Genomic DNA, 25034 nt, shown 5'->3' on the forward strand with positions numbered 1-25034 from the left:
TGTTTCATTGCTTGCGAGGAGTGAGAAATAAACGCTTCACCTTCCCAGCTCCTAAGCTCCTGCTGCAATGCTGACCTTATCACTAACCCCAAGGGCTCCTTGTTCTCATTTTCAGCCCATCTTGTTTGCTAAAGTACAAGGATTTTTCACAGGACTTTCTCCTCAAAGGCAACTAGGTATGTTCTCAGCAGGAACAGGCTTCCTGTGGTGAGAACAGCTTTCCTCAAATGAGTCACTCTTTCCATTATTCCTGGACCCATGAAAATATAAACATAATTCAGTACAACCCCCCTGCTCACAACAAATAAAAGACCTCTTCAGATAGTGAAAATAAAGTCATCTCCAGACTTTGGACTACACTAGTAAAAAATAATAATCATGCACTTTGGCCCAAATTGAATGAAGATATTTTTCTAAACAATGAGGCATTTGTTTTATGAATGCAGAATGAATGCAGAAAACTTGATCTTTCTTTCCAGTCATTTCCCAACAACTAAAGCAAAGTAGTAGAAACAGCCTCAAATCTAGGCACTACCCTTTTTTCTCTTAGAGCACTACAGGACTTACCATGTACCCTTGCCTTTGAGGCTAAAATGTTTCTAAGAGGTGGGAAAATTTGGGGGAAGAAAGGGCAATTTAGAATCCTATAGAGGTTTGCTCCAAATCACAAACCTTGAAAGCGACAAATCAGGAACTGGAACCCTGGCCTGTGACTCCATTCCCTCCCAGGATCCCTTGATGATGTATCCCATTCATGATGCGCATGAACTGTAGCATCAGAGCTTGCCAGGCAGCATGAAGTGAGAGCCCTCCTGCATTGGGGAGCTGACACCTCCTGTGGCTGGTGCTGCGGTGCCTTCCTGTGGCATCCCCACTATCATCTCTCAGTGTCCCTGAAATCACGTGGGCATCTCTTGCACCCAGCAGGGTCCACCTCAGATACCAGCCTCTCTTTCTCTGGTACCCCCCAAATTTGTTCTGAGTGCTACAGGGCTTCATAGCCCCAAGGACCCCTCCCAATAATGAGGGCTAAGAGGCAGTGAATAAAGGCTTTGCTTCCCCACTGTTCTTTGGGGGTGCATGCTCCTTAGAGAGCCCTGGTGGAAGTTGGCCCATCACAGTGGCTACACTTTAAAGCATCCTTTGCTCTGGCTTTTATCCTTTCTCTCTCTTACTTCTGTGATTGTGATCATCCTCCAGATAAATTATCTTCACCAAGTCTTGTCTCAAGTTAGGCTTTTGGGGACTAAAATAATAGAAAGAGTGTTTTTATTTTTCTTGTCTGTCCCCCTGGAGTAGAGTGGATATATGGTGAATGATTTAATTGGCAGCAACTGATGCAAAAATCCTCAATAAAATTTTAGCTATCAGAATCCAACAATGTATCCATAAGATAATTCACCACGACCAAGTTGGATTCATTCCAGGGGCACAAGGATGGTTTAACATCCGAAAATCAATCAACGTTATCCAACACATCAACAAAAAGAAATATAAAAACCATATGATAATATCAATAGATGCTGAGAAAGCTTTCGACAAAGTGCAACACCCATTCATGATAAAAGCCCTTGAAGTTCTTGGGATACAAGGAACATACCTCAACATCATAAAGGCCATCTATGACAAGCCAACAGCCAGTATCATTCTCAATGGTGAAAAGCTGAAAGCAATTCCATTAAGATCTGGAACAAGACAAGGATGTCCACTCTCACCATTGCTTTTCAATATAATACTGGAAGTCCTAGCCAGGGCAATAAGACAAGAGAAAGACATCCAAGGAATCCAAATAGGAAAAGAAGAAGTCAAACTATCACTATTTGCAGACGATATGATATTATACATAGAGAACCCCAAAAACTCCACAGAAAAGCTAATTCAACTCATCAATCAGTTCAGTAAAGTGGCAGGATACAAAATCAACACGCAAAAGTCAGTAGCCTTCCTATACACAAACAATAAATCTGAAGAAGAAGAAATCGAAAGACCATCCCTTTTGTTATTGAAACAAAAAAAATCAAATATTTGGGAATAAATCTAACAAAAGAGGTAAAGGACCTATACAAAGAAAACTATAAAACACTGTTAAAAGAAATAGAAGAAGACACAAAGAAATGGAGAGACATCCCCTGCTCATGGATTGGAAGAATAAACATTATTAAAATGGCCATCCTTCCAAAAGCAATATACAGATTCAATGCTATTCCAATCAAAATTTCAATGTCATTCTTCAAAGAAATAGAAAAATTATTGATGAAATTCATATGGAATCACAAAAAAACCCGAATAGCCAAAGCTCTCCTGAAAAAAAAGAAGGGAATGGAGGCATCAGACTCCCAGACTTCAAACTATACTACAAAGCCATAATCATCAAAACTGCATGGTATTGGAACAAGAACAGACATACAGACCAATGGAATCGAATAGAAAATCCAGAAATAAACCACAGATTTATGGTCAACTAATCTTTGACAAAGGAGCAAAGACTATGCATTGGAGCAAAGAAAGTTTGTTCAATAAATGGTGCTGGGAAAACTGGGTCGCTACATGCAAAAGAATGAAGCTTGACCACCACCTCACACCATACACAAAAATCAACTCAAAATGGATTAAAGAACTAGACATAAGACCTGAAACCATAAAATATATAGAAGAAATATAGGCGAAACACTACGTGATTTGCACATCAAAGATCTTTACAGACACATCACCCAAAGCAGTGATAGTGAAGGCAAAGATAAACAGCTGGGACTATATCAAATTAAAGAGCTTTTGCACAGCAAAAGAGACAATAACAAAAACAAAGAGAAACCCCACCAACTGGGAGAACATTTTTGCACCCAACACTAATGATAAAGGACTGATCACAAAAACCTGCAAAGAGCTGATGAGACTCAACAACAACAAAGAAAATAATCCAGTCAAAAAATGGGCAGAAGAGCTTAAAGAAACTTCTCTGAAGAGGAAATGCAAATGGCCAACAGGCATATGAAAAAATGTTCAACATCACTTGTCATCAGGGAAATGCAAATCAAAACTACCATGAGATACCATCTTACACCAGTGAGAATGGCACATATTAAAAAAACTAGCAACAACAAATGTTGGCGAGGGTGTGGAGAAAAAGGAACTCTTCTGCACTGTTGGTGGGAGTGCAAACTGGTCCAACCACTGTGGAAAGCTGTGTGGAGATTTCTGGACCTACTAAACATAGAGCTTCCATATGACCCAGCAATTCCACTCCTAGGTATTTACCCAAAGGACACAGAAACATCAATTCCAAAGAACACCTGCACCCCTATGTTTATAGCAGCACTGTTTACAATAGCTAAGCTTTGGAAACAACCCAAATGCCCAAAAATAGATGACTGGATCAAGAAGATGTGGTACATATATACCATGGAATATTACTCAGCATTCAAAAAAGATAAACACATGCAATTTGCTGCAACATGGATGGCGCTGGAAGGGATCATGCTCAGCGAAATAAGCCAAAAAGAAAAAGAAAAATACCGGATGGTCTCACTCATAGCAGGAATCTAGAAAACTTAAATAAGGGACCAGGAAAATGAAAAACTATAAGAAAGTGAAAATCAAAATCAACAAAAAACTATGAACCAGAGATACTTTTAGGGGGGCGGGGGCGGGAGGGGAGGGATTGGGGTCAGAATGGGGGCGGCAATTGTATGGGGAATATAACAATAAAATTTATAAAAAAAAAAAAAAATAATTGGCAGCAACTGTACTTTTCTTGAATCCCTGTGTTCTTAAGTAGTAGGCAAAGTCAGAAAGGCAAAATTAAGCAATAAAAATAAAACAAATGAAAGATAATCCCCCATTTCCCACTCTGTGTGGACTGGATTCATAAGCGTAGGAAAGAATGAGCCAGATATTAATATTTTTGTTTCAGTTCTTCTGGTTAAATATCTACCCACACCTATACTTATGTCCAAATGAACTGCATTAAATTTGATGTCTAAATTTGTGTTTTCTTTTCCACAGATGGGGGATGACACTGAGCTGCTGAGTCACCAATATAAAAATTATTTCTTCCCCATCGTTAGATCCATTGCACCTTCTTTTCTTCTTGGGGATTCAGTGCTAGGCTCTATGTATGCGGGATCCTGTCCAGGACATAGGGAGTATGGTGACCAAGGAAGGAGTTGTGTCTTTGTGCGTCAAGAATCCTTTACTAGGGTTGGGGAGTTTGCAATCCCTGCATAAGGTAATGCTATGTTCCAGCTCTCTAACATTTACAGAGAAAGCAGCTACAATGAAAAATCACAACCAAAAACTCTCAAAGCAAAAATTATCCTCAGGAACCAGGAGAGATGACTATTACTTCAAGTTCTGTCATTATTATTGCTGTTACTGCAACTACTACTCTAAGTAATCACTGAGAAATTACTGGAAATCAGGTTCTATACTAATGCTTTACACAATTTTTTCTCATTTTACTCTCAGAAAATTCCTGCCAGGTGGACACTATTGTAATGCAATTTCTGCTCTGGAATTGACTGGGACCCAAGAAACATACATTATATGCCCAATAACCTAAAGAGAATATTAGGAACTGCCTTGGTGAATGCAGAGGTTGGAAAGACAGGATCTAGCTGACTCTGCCAGGGCCAACTGGCACCAGCCTCCCACTCCCTGGACCCTGTGTTCAGAGGGGAGTGAGATGTGAGGCCAGGTTCCTCATGCAATATGGTGTACTGGAACTGCTGGGGCTACCTGCCACCATCATCCAGGTCACATCATCAAAGGCAGCTCTTTAAATGAGCCCTCTATAGAAATGAGGACCTTTCTTGAGTGAAGAAGGAAACACTGGGGGCCTCCCTGGTGGCGCAGCGGTTGAGCACTGGGTTGCGAAGCTGTCCGCGGCCTCTGCGGCACCGGTTTGATCCCCAGCTGCTCCCCAGCCACCGGAGGAGGGTCCCACATGGCACGCGGACCTCTCCTGCCACCTGCTGCTCCCCTCAGCAGTGTACTTTGGTCCTTCTGCCTGCTCTGCTCCCCGCTCTGGCTCTGGTGAATTCTCTCACCCTCCCACGCTTCTGACTGTACCCAGTGCATGTATAAACAAAACAAACAAACAAACAAATAAATAAATAAAACATGACTCTATTAAAAAAAAAAAGAAGGAAACACTGGGCATAAAGCAGGGGCAGCTTGGACACAGTCTGTTACCATCAGTTAAGATGTTGTGGATGAGGTGAGGGGCCACCCTGGGGGAGATTCAGACTGAACCTGGATGGTGACACCCAGTCAGGGATGTGAGCAGCAGAAGGAGGCTGTGGGAGCAGCAAACCCGAATACAGCATAAGGCCTTGCCACATCTTGCCTTAGGCCTCTCGCTGAAATAACGTCCTCTCTGTTAACCAACATTACTGGCACATGAGTGAGCCTTTCATTACACCTTTCAACTAGTGTATTTTAAATTCACATCTCTATTATAATCAAATGTGTAATTAAGTTTGAAAAGGAAGGTTAAAGAGAAAGAAAAAACCAACCGTTTGTGCTGTCTTTATATTCTCTAAAACTTGCTTCTTCCCCCTTCCTCACCAGCTCCACCACTCCTGCTCCTCCCCTCCCCTCCCTGGCCTTCCGCTCCCTTCCTCCCTTCCCTTCCACATCTTGCCCTGCCCATTTGCCAGGATGATTTGGGATCTGACATTGCTAGTTGAGGTCAGGATCTTGTTTGACCCAGGGTTGGATGTGGAATGGTGGAAGTTCTTCCTTAGCGCCCCCCAGCCTGAGTACCCCCCAGTCTGAGACAGGTTTGATGTCTGGCATGTGTCCTTAGTCTAAGGAGAAAGGGAACCTTTGTTTCCTGTGCCCTCATCCCTTGTCTATCCTCCAGATCTCATTGCAGGTGTGACTTGCTGCTGTATACTCAGGAAAGAACTGGGACATTTGAGTGTCTCTTTGCCATGTGCCACCATACTCATAACAACAGAAGCATCAGGGACATGAAAGAATTGCAAAAGACTGTGATATACAGGATTCTTGACATCCAATCCACAAGTAAATCTTGTGTTCTGTTCCTGGCTGTCTCTCTACAGTTCCCATACTGCCACAGATGTTGTACTGGGAATTTGCTATATAAATGCGTAGATGTCAGACCACCCTGTGATCTAGGGAATCACCACTAAAACCTGAGTTTGATCCCCGGCCAGGGAGCTAACCCACATGGAGCAGCAGACCTCTCCTGACTCGCCTGCTATTCCCTTCAGCAGTGTGTTTCCGTAAATCCTACTGTTCTGCTCCCTACTCTCTCTGGTGAATCCTCTCACCCTCCCACACCCTGCACCTCTGCTGTACACTCTAGCTCCTCTACACATGCATACACACGATTTATCTAGATATCAACAGGCAACTTCAGGAAGGACAAAGGATACCTTCCTACCCCAAGTCTGCCTCTGTGTCAGGCTCTCTGTGACTGATCCAAAAGCCCTTTAGGTGACCTTTATGTGTCATCTATCCCTGTCCCAGCAGCCACAGGCACAGGTTGTCACACTGCTTGCAAGGGTTTGTACAGCCCAGGACCAGGAGTTACCACTCATCACAGGGAAATCAGAGGTGAAGGTTTCAGCTCCCCCTTCTTCACTGGCCAGTGCTGTCACATCGAGCATCATTATTAAGGAGGAGTCTCAGACAGTGTTACAGCGTGTTACAGTGAGACCTGGGCATCAGGATGGCTAGACTGTTTCTAGGCCTTGCTGAACAACCCTGAGCAGGCTGCAGTCTCTCAAGGAAAGGCCTGTGTATTATTTAAAACACAAAGCAAAATAAACAACTCATCAAGCAGGATAATGCCTGAATGTTCAACTGTCTTCCACTCTGATGCACCCAAAGTCCCTGAAAATAAAAAGGAGGGAATAGCAGAGCATGCTTAGTGTTGGTGCCAGGCACAGACAGGACTTTTTAGCACCAGCATCAGAAAATTTCTTTTATTTGTTGAAGAAATAAATTAATATATGAAAATACAGCAAGAGAAGATGAAGGAATACTTGCTTAAGTTAAATATGATCAAAGAGTAAATATGAACTCATTTGCTGTCCAGTGGGAAACGCTCATGTGTCCAGATTTTTATCTTTGAGCTCAACTGAGCATGCAGAGTAGACTTAGTAGAGAAATTTTCAAAATTCTGGTCCATAGTCAGAACTTATGAAAGAAACAGATATTTTCAATTACCTAAAAATGTCATCTAATATAGTAAAAGTAAAGGATTTTAGTGAAAATTTAGGTTTGATCTTTGACTTGTCCTATCCATTTAAAATTGATATTTATGCAGTGGTAAAATAATGCAAATGATATTATCCTGCATAGATGCAATAATTGTTTTTATGCATTATATACAAATATAATTTATTTTTTTAAATCATGACAAATCTTTATTTTTATTTAGAATAAAATTGATGCTCTCTTGGGATGCAAGTACCCATTCAATCAAATGTGTTGAGAAACTTTAAATAAATTGAAACTTATTTCACCTGAGAAATATGGAATACTCAGGACTGAGAGGAACAAAGAGATTGGTCAATGAAAGACTCGGAATTTCAATCCTACCCAAAGACTTGGGTCTTTAGCTGGTGGATGTTGGAAGCCATTATAGAGACCTGGTTTAGAGGGCCTCCCCGGTGGCACAGCGGTTGAGCGCTGGGTTGCGAAGCTGCCCCGCATCCTCTGCGGCGCCGGTTCAATCCCCGGCTGCTCCCCGGCCACCAGAGGAGGGTCCCGCATGGCGCACAGACCTCTCCTGCCGCCCGCTACTCCCCTCAGCAGTGTATTTCATCAGTCTGCCTGTTCTGTTCCCCGCTCTGGCTCTGGTGAATTCTCTCACCCTCCTGTGCTTCTGACTGTACCCAGTGCTTGTATAAATAAATAAATCTTAAATAAAAAAAAAATAGAGACCTGGTGTAACTTCATAAAGTTTGGACATCATGCTTTGACTAGAGCAGAAAGTTCTGTTGTAAAAAGACAAAGATAGCACAAGAGAGAAGGTGAGCAGTGTATCAGTCAGAATCCCAGTAGGAAAGATCTTATTGGTAAAACCTGACTGGAAGCAAAGGACAAAAGATGATAAAAATTGTCCTCCTGGGTACGTACAGATGAGGAAGGTAAAGATTATATCTGAAGTTCAAGTAGATGACTTCTAGACAGAAGGCTACATACGTGGTTTTGGCAAGAGCTGTAGGGGGGGCTTTCACCAGGACAGTAGTCGTCAAAATGAGATATTTAGAAGGCTTAATCATCAAGAGAGTAAGGCAGGGGCAAGGAAAGGAAGTATTGGGTAACACTCAGGTTCCCATCTAACACCGTGGATGATGATGATACCATTTATTGAGATCAGAAACACCTACTAATGCTAGACACATGCTAAACATTCTTTACACTACTCCCAGAAGGGAAAATGAAGCAGATATTTTCTCCATTTAACTTATGGGGATCATGCGATTTAGATAAATTAACTTGCCAGGGTCAGATTAATCAACATTAAAATCCAGTTATTATATAATCCCAAAATAATACTTTTAATCACTTTAATATTCTGTCTCCCTGGTCATGCTAGCAGAGAAAAGTTTGGGTAATGCTTTAGTTAGGGAAATAAAAGCAAGGCTCCGTGGATGCCCCAAGTTGAGTGAGACATTTGGAACTTCTGAAGACGTGACTAAGAGTGAATGCAAAACCAAGAGAAGGCTCAGAGGATTGTGCCTCCAACACTGGGGCTGGTACCTGCTGGTTGTAGAAGTCTCTGCATAAACCACTCACCTGGATTCCCAGGATCCCTTTGTAAAACTCTGAAATTCCATGCATTGAGGACTTTCACTTATCATTGCAGTTAATCCAGGAGATTTTGAGAGTTTATTCCTACTTCTGTGACCATTTCATTGCTCAGAGAATCAAGTCCAACTGAGTCGAACTTAAGCCCCTTCTGGGTCTACTCCCAACTTGCCTCCCAGCATGAGTTTCCCTTTATCCCATTACACCCATCATGGCCACCACCCCTGCCCTGCCCTTGAGCAACCTCCCACCTCCAGTCTTACTCACCCAACTACTTCCCTCTGGAAGGCCTCTAGTGCCCTTCACAGTTTTACATTCTATTGACAGAGCCTCTCCTTAGTGTCCGGAGCTGAGGTATTTTCCTTCTGTTTCACTGAAATGTCCCTTTGGGACCATTGGTGTGTTGGCAAATATCTCACCACCAGCTCTCCAGATGGGGGGTGGGGGGGTGGAATGCCTGTTTTATAGCATCTGGTAATTTCTACGGTATAAAAACTCTCACATCGCCTGTCACACTACCAACAATTGAACAATGTGTTCACAGAATTCCTGAAAATTTGCTGGCTCTCATCAAGCAGATGACATTTGTGTTGGGTCCAGCAACCTTGCATGGGGCTTTCCAAAGCTCCTCAGGAGGTTCCAGGGGGCAGCCATAGCTAGAGCCCCTGCCGTCTAAAAGGCCCAGCTGCATCTGAACATTTCTGAAAGTTTAATACATTTGTAACCCCACGACACACTCCCAGATATTCTAATTTAACCGGTCTCTGGGGCCTGTGTCTGGCTGTGTGCATGTCCCACTGCTGCCCAGCTGCAGTTCTGCTCTGTGCTGGGCAGACAGCCAATGCCATGCAAATTCCATTTACCTCAGTTATGAGTTCCTCCCCCTACCCCCTGTTGCCGTAGTTATGCACAGGTGCCCACTTCCCTGTCAGGTTAGAAACAACAAAATCATGTTGCTCTGAGTGTTTCAAAGATGAAGTATTGTAAGAGCTTATTTTAAGTGAGTCATCATGTTGCAAGTACAAAGCACTCAGTTTACAAAGCACTCAGTTCCCATTTGCTGAATACATGAAGCAGCAAAGCTGCTGTCTGATCATCCAGTGTTCCAGACCCCCACACAGCTTCATGGGAGCCCAGGAGATTGGGTCGTATCACCCTAGCTATTGATAGATCATCAAATTGCTAGACAGTATCTCCACAAAAGTTTCTGTGTTGCCAGAAATATGTTCCCCCTAATATCGGTACACCCTGGCCATGGCGATCTGGGGACAGTCTCTCCCTGATTCAACTCAAGTTCTGACATTCATGTCAGTTGAGGTCTAGAAGGGCTAGAATTGGAGCAAAAGTGAGGCAGTAGTATCCATTTTCCTGGGAACCTAACATGACTGAATTGGAAAATTGTCGAAGACATTTGCAATTGATTTTGCAGATCTATAATTGCGCAGTTTTTACTCTGAGCTATAATAATTTATCCTCTAGTCTTTTTTTTTAAACATACATTTATTTATTTATTTATTTATTTATTTATTTATTTATTTATTTATTTATTTATTTGTACAAGCACTGGGTACAGTCAGAAGCGCGGGAGGGTGAGAGAATTCACCAGAGCCAGAGCGGGGAACAGAACAGGCAGACTGATGAAATACACTGCTGAGGGGAGCAGCGGGCGGCAGGAGAGGTCTATGTGGGACCCTCCTCTGGTGGCCGGGGAGCAGCCGGGGATTGAACTGGTGCTGCAGAGGCTGCGGGCAGCTTCGCAACCCAGCGCTCAACCGCTGCGCCACCGGGGAGGCCCTGTCCTCTAGTCTATTAATTTTATTTATTTATAGCTTTTCCCTCCACCACAATGTGGGTATTTTCCCCCTTTCTGCAGTTTCACAACTCCTTGTATTAGATAAAACCCTTGGTAGAGAGAGTGATATTTCAGTCAACCTGGTCAGATCTACAGCACTTTTTCCCAGGTATAATTCTCAGAGAATAGAGAGATAGGGGATTGCTATGAAATCCAATGAGTTTAGAAGAAAGAAAAAATGAAAGAGAGAGAGAGAGAAAGAGAGAGAAAGAGAGAAAGAGAGAAAGAGAGAAAGAGAGAAAGAGAGAAAGAGAGAAAGAGAGAAAGAAAGAAAGAAAGAAAGAAAGAAAGAAAGAAAGAAAGAAAGAAAGAAAGAAAGAAAGAAAGAAAGAAAGAAAGAAAGAAAGAAAGAAAGAAAGAAAGAAAGAAAGAAAGAAAGAAAGAAAGAAAGAAGAGAGAGAAAGAAGAGAGAGAAAGAAGAGAAAGATGGAAAAATCGCCCCTCCCCCCGGGGGTTCTACAAGAAAGGGGGTGTTTGGTTAACTCTTGAATCTCAGAATAGCTTTCAACCCTTGTGCACACAGAGGAGCTCATAAAGGATTGATACTGCTACTTCAAAGCCTTTGTCAATCAACACTGTGATTTGAGAATGTGCACCATCAAACACCCATAGGTAGCCAAGACTCTTCGAAACCAAGAAACCAAGATTTTCTTATTGGCTTTGAGATCAAAAGGCTACACCTAACATTTGGAGAATTCTATTAAGTGACAAATTGAATGTTCCATTTCCAAAGACATCAGTGAATTGCTAATGAAAGAACATTCACTCATCGTGACAACCACATGCCAATAAAAGGTACTGAGTTGGTTACCATAAGAGATGTGCCCTGTGTCGTATTGAGGAATCTATGTGTGTGTGTGTGTGTATGTGTGTGTATGTATGTGTGTTAGTGTGAGAGGGGTTTTCCTACCTCTTAGCATGCAAAACTGGTTTGAAAAAGAAATACTTTGATGGAAGAGTAGAGAAGGAGGCGTCAAGGATGGCCCTGCCATATGTACAACATCAGTAAAAAATATGAGCTGTGGTTGTGGGACAATGTTTGTAGGAAAGTGACTGATGAAAAATTGTGAGGTAGGAAAAAATCCGTGAGTGCCCAGCCCCCTTGTGTGCTGAGCCCTATCTCCTCGATCAGTTCAAAATAATAAGTTTTGCAGTATCCTCACCCCCCTCCAATACAAGCCTTGCTGTCTTGTGAAATTTGACTGTTCAAAATTTTCAGACTTCTTTTGATAACATTTTAGTGGCACCAATAATTCGAGGAAGATGAGAACTCAGGTCAACTCTGCCATAGCATTTCACAATGAAATCAAGTTGCAGATCATATTCTCCCACACAAGCAATCCATTCCCTCCAAGGCATCATGCAGCAGAGTCAGCTCACAGTCTCTTAGATCCAGGTGGGTCCACTAAAAAGTTAATGTTTGAATCTGGGTGGGTTTGTTCCCAGCTTAAGCGCTGGGCTCTAGATTCTTAAATTCTGTTTGTGACAATCAGAAGTCTCTGAGAAGTCTTTTTAACCTTTCCCTCATGTTTGAACAACACTCACTTCATCAAACAAAATATGATATCTCACCTCATTTGTGTTTCTTAATGAACTTTCCTGTGCACTTTGGCTGTAGATAAGAAAGCCTGAAAATTTACTCTTTTTTCTTGGGTCTTTCAAATGAAAACTGGGACATTAATAAAAATAGTGCATAGATTAAGGGGCTGTGCTTATAGGCCCTACACCACCAGTGTGCAAATTAAAACACACACATACACACACATATACCATACCCATGGGTTCTAGAATAAGTTCCATATGCTACAACTCTTCTGGTGAACCACTTGTATCATCATACAAACAAGTTCTAGGGTTTTCCACTCCAAAGAGTGTCCCCTAGTCCTCTTTGTCATCTTCCCTTGAAACCACTGAAATCCATCCTTTAGTATCATGGCTTCTCTGAAAATACTCTTACGACCTTGACAATTTAAATGTTGCTGAATATTCTGGACACTTTTTGAGTGCTCAGACCCTCTGGTGCACTCATGTCTCCCCACTCAGAGTCCATGAAGACACATCACCTAGTTTACTCAGTCTTGTTGGCATGCCTTCCTAGTGCCCTCTGGAGACTCCCCTTCCATCATGATAAGGCTGGAGTTCCTTATAGGGAGAGTTTGTTTCTCTTCCAGCCACAATGTCATTAAACACCATTCCACCCTAATAATTTCCAATTGTATCTCCTGCTTTAATGGTTCATGTGACATCTCCCATTAGCTATCTCCTAAACTGTAAGTAGAACTCCTGAGTGTTGTCTTCTCCATCTTCCCCAGCTCAGTAAACAGCACAGCCATCCACCCAAATGTAAAGTCAGGATTCTGAAGTTGTATTTGGCTCTTCACTTTTTCCTGAAGTCTCTTTAATCTGGCCACCTCTGAGTTCTCTCACTTTTATCTCTGAAATGCCTCTGTTTCTATTGTCACAAATATGGTCCAAACTACCGCTATCTTGCCTTCACTGTTTTTGTTTTTCTTTTAAAGATTTATTTATTTATTTATACAAGCACTGGGTACAGTCAGAAGCTTGGGAGGGTGAGAGAATTCACCAGAGCCAGAGCGGAGAACAGAGCAGGCAGAATGACATAATACACTGCTGAGGGGAGGAGCGAGCATGGCAGAGAGGTCTGCAAGCCAGGTGGGACCCTCGCCGGAGGCCAGGGATGGAACCCTCTTGCCTTCTCTGTTTAAGTTTCCTCAACCTACTAAAGATAGAGCTTCCATATGATACAGCAATTCCACTCCTAGGTATTTACCCAAAGGACACAGAAACATTAATTCCAAAGAGCACCTGTACCCCTATGCTTATAGCAGCACTATTTACAATAGCTAAGCTTTGGAGACAACACAAATGCCCAAAAATAGATTTCTGGATCAAAAAGATGTGGTACATATACACAATGGAATATTACTCAGAGATCAAAAAAGATAAGCACATGCAATTTGCAGCAACATGGATGGCGCTGGAAGGGATCATGCTCAGCGAAATAAGCCAGAAAGAAGAAGAAAAATACTGGATGGTCTCACTCATAGCAGGAATCTAGAAAACCTAAATAAGGGACCAGGAAAAAGAATAACTATAAGAAAGAAAAAAATCAAAATCAACAAACAAAATCAACAATCAAATCAACTATGGGGGTGGCGGGGAAAAGGAGGGTTTAGTGTCAAAATAAGGGGGTTGCAATTGTATGGGGAATATAAAAATAAAATTTAAAAAAAATACCTAGCATTGCATCCTGTGGGTTTATATCACCACTCTTATCTTAATCTGTAATGTTTTATTTACTATTCAGTGTTTATTGGCCTTTGTCATCTCTCTCAGATCATATAGAATGCTATCAACCTTGTAATGTTTTGCCATCACCCAACCTCACTGTGTCTTGTTTATCTAATAGCAAAATGCAGATTTGGGCTAGCTGCTATTCAAATTTCCTTCTAGTTCTGCATGTATTGAAATAAGTCAAGAGACTTTAGAAGGTCAGCTCTAGATGATATGCCTTTCAAAGTTTTGGTTCATTTTTGGACAATATTTTGGATATTGTGGTTGTTACTGCATATTTGTATGATCCATATCCTCATCCAATTCCGCATTGGCCACAGGCCTTTAAAGTCTCAGGATAAAATAAAGATAACAGTTTCCCCAGGCATTTGGGAGATCTGGCTATATTTCACTTCATTTCCAAAATGATGTGACAGTACTTAAGAATTCTGATTCAAGACTGACTCACCAAAGCATCTTTACATGAACATCAATATCACTAAATCATTTCCTGTCTTTATCCTCACCTTATTCTATCCTGAGTACAAAAGTCATCTGATAATATGGGAGATCCCATATCTAGTCATACTCTATGGTCTTTATCTTCTCTAATAGTCAACATGAGTTATTCATAAGTTTGATATGTAGATATTGAGAATCTCATTTTATCTATATTTTATATGTCAGAACCCTTGGCTTCACCCATTAGTGGTAAGGAAAAAAGCAAGCCAATTCTAAATAATTTAGCTAAGGCAATGTAAGAACTTGAAGATGACAAGGTGGTCACTACAAAGTTGTGGCTACCCAGTGGCAAACAATTCCAACTGATTCAAGTCAAGATTTTGTTATTACATACCGTTTGGATCTGGGCAAAGGGATTGATCCCACAGAAGCTTAAAATTCAGGACATAACAGAGATACTCTGGAAACTTTCCCTTTTATCTATTAGTTGCAACACAAATCAAATAATGCATGTAAAATACTAAGCATAGTGCCTGGGATGAAGATACTATTAATAATAATGATTAAGGAATTTGAAGCTTGTTGACTAGTAGATTTACAAGTGCCCTGCTCAGCTTTTCTAAATATGATGTATCTGAGTCCCTGGACATCAGGTCTCTACAAGGCCATCCTTGTCAATACTTGACAAAGCGAACAGATGAGTAGAGTCCCAAGAAAAGGGGGATGGGAAGGGATGACCCATGCATGGGATGGAGACAGGTATCCTGGTGGATGTACCTGGAGAAGTGGAATACCTGGGAATAGTTGGAATGGAGAAAAGAGAACAGATAAATGCCAGCTTCAGATACTGCTGTATTTATGACTGTCCCCGGGACAGTGATGAAACTTTCTATATGTTTTAGACAAAAGAGTCAATGAGTAAAACCAGCACAAAATGGAAGACTTTGGAATGACTTGTGTGACAGCTATAAAGAGATAGAAAGCTATGTTGGCCTTATCTTAATGCAAAATTTAAGATACTAATATAGATTAAAATGAAATGTGTTCAGTAAAGACAGGGAAGGGTTGGTCAGCCGAAAATATGTAAGAATTGGACTGAGTCACAGAAGCAAATGTTGAGAAGCAGTCTTTAAACTGCCAAGACCTGGATAAGAGGACTCTATTGCTGCTTTTTGAATGAGTTAAATAACACTTGCTTCTGATTCCATAACTCCAAGCAAACTTCATATGTTAATTTTGCTCCCTTTCACTTATGGGAATGGATGAGACCAGGGTGAGCTATCGGTCATCCTAAGGAATACCGCTCTCATTAAGATTTTCTAATAGTATCCTTATTTATATATTTGTAATTTGTGAGCATGTCAAATGTGGTTCTATCCTTGAGGGGCAAGATAACACTGTGAGAATTGATAAGGTCAGATTTCTGAGGCTACAAATGTTTGAGCACCAGGCACTGTGAAAAGCCATTTGACAGATTTTTTGGCAGCCTCCAGACTGGTGAAGGCAGATTAGCCCACTTTCATCAAATTATAGGTCAAGAAGGCCTCTTGGGCCTCCCCGATGGTGCAGTGGGTTGAGCGCTGTGCTGTGGGCTGTGTAGCTGTCTGCAGCCTCTGCAGCGTGTGTATGATTCCCGATCGGCCAGGGAGAAACCCACATGGCATGGCAGACCTCTCCTGCCTCGTCCACTGCTCCTCTCAGCAGTGTCTTCCGTCCATCTTCCTGTCCTGCTCCCTGCTCTCTCTGGTGAATTCTCTCACCCCCAACCCCCGCGCCTCTGACTTGTACCCCAGTTCTTGTATAAATAAATAAATCTTAAAAAAAAAAAAAGAAAGGCCTCTCACAGATGCTCAAACCATGCTGTGGAACCATTATTAAAGATCTGCAATGAAAGATTCTCACTGTGCTGTCCTACATTGTGCAGATTCTTCCCTTCTGTATATTAACTAGATTATCACAATTACTCTTTCTTGCTAAAACCCCATGCTAATTCTGAGCCATCTGTAAGAAAACAGCAAAGTAACCTTGCTTAAGAAGAATAAATAAAAAAAAACCTCTCAATCTATAAATCATATTGAAATCTGGCAGGGTAGAGCATACCCAAACCAAAAATGAAGACATAAATTATTCCCTTGGAGTCAGCATGTATCTATTACTGTCCACCAGTGTCCTATGCTGTCAGATATAAATTTTTCTAAATGCAACAAAGCCACTACATCTTTCAGGGGCTCAATATCTGGGTCTACACTGTGGCACTTTAGTGTGGGGGGGATGGGAGGGGAACGGAAATCTGCCTAGCCCCAGCCCTTAGGGTCGAAGGAACCCAGAGCCAGGATGTGGTTTACTCATCAGGATGGAGTGGATACAGGTCCTGTCCATGGTGGTGGTGGAATGGGTGGCCAATGTGGAGAGGGGTGAGATCAGCTATAAAGATGGGTCCAATTATTTTTAAGACAAATGCTTATGTAGGTGTCTGAAATGTTTTCGAAAGAAAGTGCCTAAGAGTATTGTGATCCTTTCTTCTCCAAAATGTTTGTCTTGGTGAATCATACACTCAAAATTCCAGATTTGGGAATGCAGACAATCAGTTCCAGCGAAAGCTAGAATTCGGGACAGAAATCTGCAATGGAGCCCCCACTTCTTTTTTTCTAAGAACAAGTTCTACCTGGTTGTTGTGGTTCCTGGTTTTTGTTTTGTTTTTATCCATTTTTGTTTTTTCCATCCCCCATCTATTATATCCCCTTTGACCTTTTATCTCCTTCCTCCCTTCTTCTTAGACCCAGAAACCTCATTTCAATTATTAATATCTATTAGGTATTTTCCATGTCCTAGCTATGGTAAATAGCACTGCAATAAACACTGTAGAGTATAGAGGTGTTTTGAACGATGGTTTCACATTATTTAGAGTTGTTGTAACCCTGTTTTATGAGGCTTTGTAATCTTCTGTGGTGCTTAACTTCAAGGCCTTTCTCCTCCTGAAAGTATACTTTTATCTTTTCAAGCATGTACAGGCTCTGAATTCCAGGGACGAAGGTGGCAGGGGCAGAGAGTCAAGCCTGACTTCTTGAGCATGTCCACAGCCTGGGTGGGGGAGTTCTCAAGGCTTGTGAAGGAGGTAGAGGGAAACACATTTGTAATGGAACCTTGGATGCAACATGGAAGAGAGAGGAATTCCCAAAACCAGAGAGAGAGAGAGTGAGAGAGAGAGAGAGCGAGCGAGAGAGAGAGAGAGAGAGAGAGAGAGAGAGAGAGAGAGAGAGATCATGCTAGGCTGAGAGGAGAGGGAGGGTAGAGAAGGAGGCAGGAGATACCTCCCCACTCAGAGCAGTAGAAAAGCAGAGCAGAGACATCATAGCATGCTGGGAAGAGGCTGTCTGACACCAGAGAGATGCCTTTGTGAGGGTAAACCCTGGAGACCCTAGAGGAAGATTTCTTTTCCTTTCTGTGGTAACAGACATGAATGGATAACAAAGACTGACACAGGAGAATCTTAAGAACAGGTAGATAACCCATGCCCCAGAACTCTCACAACATATGGGCCTTTCTAACCATTCATAACCCAAAGCCCTAGAAACATGGTCTATTCCTGTTGTTGGTACATCTCTTGTCCAACCAGTGGGATGGTATTCAAAGTCCAAATTAAGTTGGGAGTTGCAGATTGATAGCGATTGATAGCTGCACTCACCTAACTCCTCTAGGAGCCTGACAGAATTTTAAGGAAGAAGGGAACACCTATTTCTAATTTATATTTTGAGCAGGTGGGAAGGATTGAAATTAATGCAAAGAGTGCCTAACTTGAGTAGATTCTGGAGCCTAAAGCTGGACCCTGGGGTGGAGTTCACCAATAGAAAGTTATGGGGAAAAAAAGAAAAAAGAAAAAAAAAAAAGAAAGTTACAGGTCATATAACCAGGGACTTAGAGTGGTTTAGGGAACAGTAGTGATGATTGACCCCAGAAAGTTCAAATGAAGAGACATTCATGATAGAATCATTTAGACATGTGAAGCACCATGGGGCCAAACCAGAGGCAGCATGAGGCTTTAGATGGTAAGGCCATATGGGCAGGAGGGTGACTTAGGGTGACCGAAGCCTGACAAGACATAAGCTATGGAGGAGCTCGTCTGGTAGAGGTTGTCATTGCAGCTGACATAGTTGCTACCAGACAAGTTGCTTGAATAGGGTGGTATTTGAGAAGAAAACCACTACCTGTGACAGCATTTTGGTCCACATGTATTAGCTTCCACGGACATGAAACAGGAAAGTTGGGAAATGAATCTGGAATAGAAAACAAAGAATGAGGATGTTAGGGTCTAGGGAGACAGTCTAAACCAAAATTTACACTCCCCGTGGAAGGGGATCCATGTCTTGGAATCAAATTCCTACAGGGGGAAAGCAAATAGATATGAAATGTGTCCTGAGAATTTTCTGGACTTCAGAGATTTCAATAATCTTAGATTGGGCTTGTGAGATCTCATTGTTTTTGCAGTGAGTCAGTGTATTTCCAGGGAAGTTGAAATTTGGTTTCTCTTCAGGATTCATTCAGAGTAGATGCATTAAAATCTGCTGAACAAGCAACTCACATGACATGGAACTAACGACTTGCAGTCCTGTCTTTGTCCTCCTCTACTGAACAGGAGTTTGTCTCCAGCACCCTATAGCTCCGCTTTCTCTCCTGGTTAGTGGGAATAGTGCGATTCCTCTCCAGAATGTCTATAACATGGTTGAAGTCTAGACCAAAAGTTGTATTAGCCAAATGATTTAGTAACCTCCAAGGCATGCCAGTCAAAACAAGCAGTTAACTTTTGACTTTTGTTACCCTTTAAATATCAAGTTTTCTCAAAACAAACAAAAAAAATGTGAGTTTTAGCACAAGGAGGAGGAATAGAATGAAAGCAGTATATTCCTAAAACACAATTTCTAGGTCCTGGCTCTGCCCCTCCCTTTCATCATCAGAAGCTGAGGGTTCAAGGAAACAAGCCCACCTGGAACCCCTCCCCATCACAAAATGCATTCCAAGGTCCTGGGACAGGAATTCTCAGGCCAAATGACCCTAAGTTGGCTTCTGCAAATTGTGCCAGTACCTCAGGGTGACAAGAGCCCATCAGGATTTTTTAAAGATTTATTTATTTATGCATACAAGAGCTGAGATACAGGCCAGAGGTGCAGGAGGGTGAGAGGATTCGCCAGAGACAGAACGGAGAACAGAACAGGCAGGTTTACTGAAATATACTGCCGAGGGGGGCAGTGGGCAAGACAGGAGATGTCTTCTGTGCCATGTGGGTTAGCTCCATGGCCGGGGATTGAAGCATGTTGTGTTGGCTGGGAATCACTTGATAGCACTGTGTCTTTGACCCTGTGCCACCAGGGAGGACCAAGAGTACATCAGTTTTAACAAGAGCTCAATAATGTGGATAGGGAGCTTGGAAACATGATGAATCCATGTGGAACTGAGTTCTGGATTTTTCCAGAGTTGACCTCCCTGTCCCCACTATTCTTATAGTTCTTTTTTTTTAATATTTTATTTTACATAATTCTTACATCATTTTTCATCTTTGCACAATGTATGCATTTTCATTTTAGTTATATCCCCCATACAATTCCCACCTGCCCCCTTTATTTTGACCCTAATCCCTCCTGCCCTTCCCACCCCACCCCCCATCCTCCACCCCCCTGTACTGTGTCTCTGGTTTATAGTTGCTTGTTGATTTTGGTTTATTACTTTGTGTTGCTTAGTCTTTTTCCTGGTCTCTTATTTAGGTTTTCTAGATTCCTGCTGTGAGTGAGACTATCCGGTATTTTTCTTTTTCTTTCTGTCTTATTTCGCTGAGCATGATCCCTTCTAGCTCCATCCATGTTGCTGCAAGCTGTATGTGTTTATCTTTTTTGATTGCTGGGTAATACTCCATTGTGTATATCTACCACATCTTCTTGATCCAGTCATCTTCCATACTATCCAGCAATTCCACTCCTAGGTATTTATCCAAATGACACAGAAACAGTAATTCCAAAGGGCACCTGCACGCCTATGTTTATATATAGCAGCACTTTTTATAGTAGCTAAGCTGTGGAAACAACCCAAATGCCCAAAAATATTTTTATAGTTCTTCTGCTCACCAAGACAAGAATAGAGCAGTGGGTGGAGCAGGGGCCTTGAAGAATTTGTCTATTGGCATTGTAGCAAAGGGTTAAATGACTGGCTTCCTCCCAGAAGAAAGCCAGGGTGCTTGCCTAAGAGGACAGCACATTGTAGGATTGAAACCAGGAATGGGTGCTTGTGTGAATTCTTTTTTAATAGAGAGTAGAAACTTACAAGAAGGTAGGAATACGGCTAGATGAGAGATAAGAGCTTCCATTTTGATGCTAGGGAGATCATTTACAGTGACCCTCATGTCTGCAGGAGAACGATTTCAACAGTTCATGGCAAGGTTCAGCTTCCTTAAGATATTAAGGAGGGGTCCACTTCCTATTGCATCCATAGGCCTGTGAGAATTTTGTGCATCTTTCTCTCAGCAGCCTCCCTCTCTGGTTTGCTTATTGTGAGACATATGCTGTCAGTTCCACTCACCCAGGCATGTCTTTTCTCCATGGAAAAGAGGGTTCCGGTCCAAACTTGGTCTGGTGACATTGAACACCTCATGGAGGGCCAGGTCTAGCCTGTCTGTGCCTGTCCCCTTGGTAGCATGCCCACGCTGCTCTCAGGGAAACAGAGGAGTAGAGGGTAGATTCAAAGACACAAGCAGAGAGGTCATGAGTAGTCAGGATGACATGCTGGCAGCATACAACTGGCACAAGGACAATGGGGGTCCTTCCAGGCTTTCTTAACACCACTCAGATCACATCCCAGCCACTGTAAGACTCAAAGTTTCACTTCAGTAAAATGAGAATGTGAGCAATTGCAGCAACAGAAGTGACCATGTACACAAATGTTGAGTGTCTGAGCCCTGTGTTACACTGTGCTGGCTTCTGGTATGTGGCACCAGAGGGCAACACAGTCTGGGTTCCTGCCTTGTGGCACTTCGCACACTGAACATTTATTTCCTAAGGTTTCACATCAGGCTAAAAAAGTGATGACATGTAGGGCAGTATATGGTTGGGGTTAGGGTTACCCAAAGACAGGCCAGGTGTGTACCTCAGGTCAAAAGTTCTAGAAGGGTCCATCTTGGGAGTTGGCTTATGACCTACAAACAGTCATAAATGGGGCCAGTGCTTCTCAGTGTCCATTCCCAGTATGATTTTGTTCCTCTGTATTGTGTTCTTCTTTGCCTATTTAGCTCCTAAAAGTTTCATTAAAGGGAAGTTATCATTCTGCTGGAAACCAGAACTTCAGATATTTTTATAACCTGTTGGTCTGTTACTTGTTGATTTTAATAACTACTCAAATTTAGGCCTTCAAATACCAATGTCTTTGTTATATATCATGACATTATGGGTCAGGAATTCAGGAAGAATTTGGGCAGGTGATTTTTCAATTCACATGGTGGCCTCTGGTTCAGTTGATGGTTTAGTTGATGGGTGGCTGGATGGTGAGAGATGGCTCCATTCAACTGCTTGGTGTTTTGGTGGGAACAGCTTGATGGTGGAGATGTGAATGGTGTCTCTCCATCTCCATATCATCTCTGGGTCTCTTCCAACAGGGTCATCCAACAGGGTGGTTGGTATTCTTACTCCAAAATTAACTATTCCAAGGAATTCAGGTGGAATCTTCAGGTGTTCTTATGATCTAGCGCCAGAAATCCCAGGACATCATTTCTACCACATACTATTGGTCCATCACCTTCCAGGGTTAGCCCAGTTTTCATGGGGAGGGGAAGATACAATCTCTCAAAAGTAGAATGGAGTGCTCAAAAGTAGAATGAGGGGGGATGACTCAATAGTCAATCCTGGAGACAAGATAACATTCCAGAGTTCTAAAATGTGGAGTTTAAAACAAGACAGGTCTGTTCTAAATTCCAGGTCTTACCTTGGGGACCTAAGGTAAGTCAAGCAAAGTCCTGTAACACTGTACATCACTGGTAAACTGAGAGAGATGATGCGACACCCTTCAAAGGGTTGCTGACAGGGTTTCATGACCTTTTCAGTATTTACTGTCTAAGGTATATGGCCAGTGGGTTGGTATGTCAGAGGGAGAAGAGAAAGGGTTTATTTTCTGTGCTGCAGAGTGAGCCAGCTATGTCAGGGAGTTCTAGTACGGATGTGAGGTTCAACCTTTACTGCTTTCTTTATGAGTGTCTTAATCACTCTGTGCCTCAGTGTTCTCATCTGTAAAAAATAAGTGATGGCTTCATAAGAATATGGTGAGGATTAAATGAGATGAAGTCCAAGTACTTTCTGCATTGTTAGAATACCATGACTACTCAATAGATATTCGTAGCTGTTATTAATCACATGAATCATCTCTAGAGCACACAAAATAATATAAGGCAGATATTTTCTCCTTTATTTTGTGTATGAAGTAAATTAGATTCATGAGAAAATAAAGCTTGTTTTTTTTTTTTGTTTTTTTAACTAGTAAGCTCACAATGATAGTCAATTATATAGTTAAACTGAGGTCAGATAACAAGAGGAAATGAGAAAGAAGTGTGATTTGGAGGGAAAAAAATAGACCAAGAATATGTCAGTGGAAGAATGACAGAACGTTTGGAAAGAGATGAGAAGGGACCATGAATAATTTGGGGGGAATGTTGGTGGGATAGAACAGGTAATAATGAGAGGTGGACAGAGAGAGAAGCTTATAAAACTTGGAGGTCCATGAGAGGAAAAAAAAAAATTATAAATCTGAAAGTGAGATCACAAGATAGAGAAAAAAGGACAGGAAGGTTGTAGAAGAGTATTAGAAAATGGGATGACAAATGGTTAAGAGAAACACACACAAAAATTGGGAGATATATTCAAATACAGTATTTCTATAAAACACATACATTTGGCATAGACTTCTTAAGGAAGTGTACCCAGTTGTAACTCACATATATTAAGTTAAAGTTTATTTATTTACAAATGTTACAGTTTGTAGATAAATATAATTTCTTTAACCAACTCAAGCAGTAAAGACCTAGACTCTTCAGGAAATAATTAGGACAATAATAAAAATTTAAAAAAGGTCATGCACTAAAATTGACTCAGAATTAAAATAATAATGTGGGATCACATGGCGCCACAGTTGGGATGTGACTTCAATCTCATCTATTTATCTGCCTGTCTACGCAGCAGCTGGCAGCGGGGCATTCTTCAGACTCCAAAAGATAGATATCCTTTTTGCAGGGTCAGAGAGTTCTCAACTCAAACACACACATACACACGCACACACACGCAGGTATCACACACATATTCAACATGTGTCTTATGTCCAAATTATGGGTTGAAAACTACTAACATACTTTTGATCAAAAAATAGCCTTTTGTTCTGCAAAAATTTTTGCTAAAACCAAGCTAGGGACAGGGAGAAAATATCTGAAAACCATATATCTGACAAAGGTCTCATCTTGAGAAAATATGAACAGTTTTAAATCTTCACAATAAAACAATAGTTCACTAGGAAAATAGATAAAATCAAAACACAGGGACATTTCTCTGATGAGTGCATGAAAGTTGTCAAACAAGTACATGAAAATATATTTACCATTATTAGCTATTAAGAAGAGGTATATTAAAACTATGGTAAGTTATCACTGCGTTCTTATTAGAATAACTAAAATTAAAAAGACAAGCTAACAATGCTAAATTCTAATGTGGAAGTAGAAAAACTGGATATTTCACATAGTACTGGTAGGAATGTAAAATGGTACAGACACTCTGGAAAAAATTTTGACAGTTTCTTAAAAATAAACAAAAAAAAACATATATATGCCATGTAACTTACCAACTATATATTCTTGAACATTTGTCATAGAGACATTAGATACATTTAACATATTGAATCAATTTCCAGAGATTTATACTCATAGTTGTGTGTGTGTATTAACACAATTTAATAACTTTTGTTAACATTTACCACTGTCTAAGACATGTCTTTCCACTCTAGTTATTTTCTCTTTTGTAATTAGTAAATATCTTCTGCAGTAATACTTTGCAACCATGCAGTTATCCAGCTGATAACCATACTTATGCCCATTTTACTTAAATTGTTTTTTATACTTAAAATAATCATAATATCTACTTTTCCACTTTGTGATTAGAAATATTGTTACAAGTCTAAGTTGACATAATTCTAGAAAAAAAAAAAGTTAACCAACCAGGCATTTTGATAGTCTATGTGACTTTATGGTGGTGAATGCTTTGCAAATAAAAACATATAGCTCACAGCTACCATCACTTCATTGTAGGGAACCTCCCAGTAGGAATGTATTAAATTTACCTAATTTTTCTTCTCTAATTCAACCTTTAGTAAAGAAGGGAAATCTTAATGCCTGCTATGATTTAACTCTTCACAGATAATCTTCAAAATGGCCAACTCACTTTCTTTCAACTCACTTTTCTTTAAAATCCCAGATTTTAAAATAACAAAAAGACTTTTTTTGTTCTATAGACCCTGTTTTCCAAGCATGCAAAGAGTCTGCATGTATCTTATTACCCTTTAACTGATAACCCACAACTTCTCTGACCATGGTTTTTATCCATTTGTATTCAGTTCTAACATGGGCATG

Source organism: Talpa occidentalis, unplaced genomic scaffold, assembly GCF_014898055.3.
Source record: "Talpa occidentalis isolate TD23 unplaced genomic scaffold, MPIMG_talOcc4v2.1 talOcc4.10, whole genome shotgun sequence".
Classification (NCBI taxonomy): Eukaryota; Metazoa; Chordata; class Mammalia; order Eulipotyphla; family Talpidae; genus Talpa; species Talpa occidentalis.